Here is a 4306-nt window from a genome sequence, read left to right as displayed (position 1 = left end):
GCCGCACACGCTCACACAGACCCCGCTTTGTCTGAGCGCTCGCTGCCCCTCGTCATCCCGTGTTTGGGTTGCAAATACTGCAGGGGAGATGTTTAACCCAAACAAGGCACCGTGTTCCTTGACTTCCAAACGGGAGGACAACTCCTATAATTAATTACCAGCGTATTTATTAAAAACCTCGACGCTCAGGCATTAACTCCTTGGCAGCAAACTCTTGAAAAATCCCTGATTTTCACCGGTGGCTTCCTTCCAAATCAGCGCGGCTTAGAACAGCCTCTTTTCAAATCTGTTCCGAGTTTTCTTCCGAGATCCTCTCCCCAGAGTTTGCCGATTAATTTCCAGCCCGGCTTTCCAGATAGGCAGAACCGGAAGCCGGGACTGGGACGAAGGGAAGCTATTAACCTGGATGTCAAACAAATGCAGCACTAATCTCTTCCAAATGGAGCCAAGCAGGAGATAAAGGAGAAACAGCAACTCCACAGCCATGATCCTTCCTTTCCCATCTAGGAAGGAGGATCTCTCCGACCAACAGAAAACAATTGTTTCCTGTTCCAAGGAAAGTTTGGGGGATTTTTGTAAGAAGGAATTCTTTCATGGCGAGGTGCTGGCTGTCCCTCAGTGCCATCCAAGAGGGAGCAGCATCCACACACTCCAGTCTCACCATCAGAGCTGCGCCCTGCCCTGGGAGTATCCAGATCCCAGGCCACACTCCCCATACCCCGAGGAGGTGCTTTCTCAGAGTGATTTTCTTGATCTTTTAGCTCTTCACCGAGCGTTTCTGCCCTCCAACAGCACCCATGGGCAGGGATCACGAGGCTACTGAAGGCAGTGGAGTCGTGCCAGGGATAATTTTGGTTGAGTCAGAACCAGCCTGCCGTGTGAGGTCAGGTCTGTAGGTAGATGACAACAGAGGAGTTGATTGTATGTGCATAATTAAAGCTGCGAGGCACAGCTTAGCTTTTTCACTGAGTAATAAAAAGCATTCTTGGCCCCTGGACACTTGGGAGCAATCCCTGCAGCTGCAGAGCCAGGCTCTGCGTGGGAGGTGTTGGAGCAAGCACGCTCCTCGCCTACCTCTGACAACCCAAAGGGCTGATGGCAGAGATTTCTGAGAGCAGCAAAAATAAAAACAACCAAAACCTGCGCAGCCAGGCTCGGGAGGAGCTGGAATCCAGCACACGCTGGGGAGCTCCAGGTTGTACAAAGCGTCCTGCAAGAGGATGGGGGGTGTGGAGAGGAACAAACCACTGACTGAGCAGCACCTGGATTTCACCTCATCCATTCCCCTGCTGCCGCCTCCGTGGTTTATTGGGAAGGGTCCTGAGCTAAAAGGGAGCTTGAATAAATTCAAGAGGTTGGATTTTGTGCTGGAGCTGGTGTTCCCCTCTTCTGTGTCTTGGCACTGATGGGAATGACAGCCAGGGAACGACATCCAGGGAACGACAGCCGGGCTGACATCACCCTCTGCTGGGGAACTCTCCGCTCAGACTTTGCTCCTTGGACTTTTGTTTCAGCTCCTCGCACGGGAGAAGCCCCAGAGGTGGCTGGATGAAGATGCTGCCGGAGGGAACATTTCTGTGCTTTTTCTGTGCTTTTTTACCCCCAAATGTCTCCGTGTGTACGGACAAGGAGCCTGGCAGGCAGCCCTCCCACCATAGCTCGGGTCCCAATGCACAGGGAATGGGAGGGGAACCTGGCTGGAGAGGTGGTGGCACTTTGGGAACGTCACAGGGCTCGTTGGGGACATCCCAGTCCTGCATGGAACAGGCAAAACTAGAGGAAAGGAAGGAAGGAAGGAAGGAAGGAAGGAAGGAAGGAAGGAAGGAAGGAAGGAAGGAAGGAAGGAAGGAAATTAAATGCACTAACACGTATAAGGACACCATACCTTACAAATCAGCCCCAAAATACCCGGGATGTGGCCACATTTCCAAGAAAGATGTGTTTTCTGCAATGTTTGGTGTCACTCCAGAGTTCTCTACAGCAGCCACAGCGCAGCCCCTCTGAAGAGATCCCTTAAACAGCAGATCCACACGGCAGGAAATCCTCTTTTCCCAGGCAGGCAGCGTGTGTGGATTGCCATTGCCACCTCCTGGATGAGCCCAGGCGTGCAGCAGCGTGTCCCGGAGCCCTGCTGGCTGCCAGGGACGTGTCCCCAGCTGGAGCCAGGGTCCCCAGAGCCGGAGCCGGCCCGGCTGCCGGCAGGGCAGCTGTCGCACAGCCTACGTGCCATTCGCAGCATGCCCTCCCGTTTTGTCGTCTCCTTTGCCCGGCTATTTTAGGAAAGCTGTGCAAGCCCCAACTCGGCAAAGCCACTGCTGGGTTATCATCAGCCAGGGGGGAAACCACAGGGCCACCAAAGCGTTCAGCTGCTGGGCACAGACAATAATCCTCTGTCTGCCTCATCACACACCTGATCGACCTGCCCAGACGAGGCGCACCCTGCCCCAGTCCCTGCAATTTTCCTCCTGCAGGAGCCACTCCTGGAGCTGCCCCTGGAGGTGACCATGGAAAGGAGCAGGAAAATTCACCCGGCACAGCTCCATCCCAGGAGGGATGAACTGGATTCTCCTCTTGTACCTGAGCACTCCGCTCAGGCGCTCTTTGTTTAGCCCGAGTGCAGCTCCACTGGTAAAGGATTCTGACCCCAGGCAGGTGGAGCTGGCGCTTCCCTGGGCCTTTCTCTGTGGAAAAGGCTCATTTTGGGATGTCCCAGCTGGGCTGAATGCCAGCAAGCACCAGTGAACAGCTCCCAGCACTGCTGGGACACCCTCACTAATTAAGAATCCTGCACCCCAACAGGCTTCCCTTAAAAACCAGCCAGACCTGGAGTGTTCACAGCCCTGGGAGGTGAGCAAGGGGAGAAGAGCCCAGCCCAGCCCCTCACTGCAGCCACGGCACAGCAGAGGAATGGCCTGAAGCAGATCAGGGACAGCAAAGCAGAATTTCCTTGGAGGAAGGTGGAGAGGAACAAAACCACCTCGTCCATCCCCCTGCTGCTGCCTCCGTGGTTTATTGGGAAGGGTCCCAACTCCAGGGGCTCACAGCAACGGGTGCAGTGGAGGGCTCAGAGCAGTTGGTGGCAGGTTCCAATCCTCCTCCTTGCCCCTCTCACTGTGCACCCACCCCCCTTACCAACCCCTGTTAGTTTGGTGATAACAGAGCCAGGAATTTTACAGATAACACCAACAGAGCCTTAAAAAAAAACCAAACCTAAATCTTGTCCACTAAAGGATTTCCCACCTTTTTCTGCAGCTTCCACGAGGGCTGGCTTCCCAAATTGAGCAGCAGAGTCAGAGTCAGGATATTTCTGATAATAAACATTTAAATAGTGTGGTCATTTTTTTTTTCCTTTGCTTCCCTCCTCTTTGTGTTTGGCCTGGATCTCCTGGGAACAGGGAACTGCAGCATGCCTTCCCTGTGACGGCAGCAAACCGCAGCCTCTTGTTTGTGTCCCTGGAGGCTGAGAGGAACAACCAGGAGTAGCTCTGGAGTAGCTCTGGAGTAGCTCTGGAGTAGCTCTGCTCAGGTAAATGCAGGAGATTAGATGGCGCGGCCTTCACAGCAGATAAGAAGATTGAGAGCTTAAATTTAGCATCATCAGGAAAAGAATAAGCCCTGCAGCTCTCTTCAAAACATATTTGGTGCTGTGCTGGCCAGGGGCAGGCGGGCTAAGGAGAGGAGCTCGAGGAGGGGCTGCTCCTTCCCACTCAGCCCTCGGTGACAGTTTCCAGCACTGCACATCCAGAGCTGGGTGACACCCCTGCGACTCTCACACCCGCTGGGGGGCTTCACTGCCATCCCTGGACCACAAATCCAACTTGGGGTACCCCTCTGCCATTCCCAGCCCCACACATCCAAAGTGGGGAGCCCAATATCATACCCCATCTTCCCGCAGCCACCTTGGGGTACCCCACTGCCATCCCTGGACCCACAAACTCACCTTGGGGAGCCCAATATCACATCCCAGATGCCCGCACCCACTCGGGTACCCCAAAGCCATCCCCGGATGGACACCCCCCACTCGGGTACCCCATTCCATCTCCGGAGCCACAAACCCACCTTGGGGTACCTCAGTGCTATCCCCAGACCCACACACCCCACTGGGGTACCCCACTGTTATCTCCAGACCTACACCCCCGCACTCGGGTACCCCATTCCATCCCCGGACCCACAAACCCACCTTGGGGTACCCCGCTGCCATCCCCGAACCCCCGTATCCAAAGTGGGGCTCCCAACATCACCCCCCCATATCCCCGCACTCCCCGGGGTACCCTCTGCCATCCCCCCGCCCTCCTCGGGCTGTGCC

Source organism: Geospiza fortis, unplaced genomic scaffold (assembly GCF_000277835.1).
Source record: "Geospiza fortis unplaced genomic scaffold, GeoFor_1.0 scaffold27, whole genome shotgun sequence".
In the NCBI taxonomy this organism is placed as follows: domain Eukaryota; kingdom Metazoa; phylum Chordata; class Aves; order Passeriformes; family Thraupidae; genus Geospiza; species Geospiza fortis.
Note: the sequence above shows the minus strand (reverse complement) of the source record.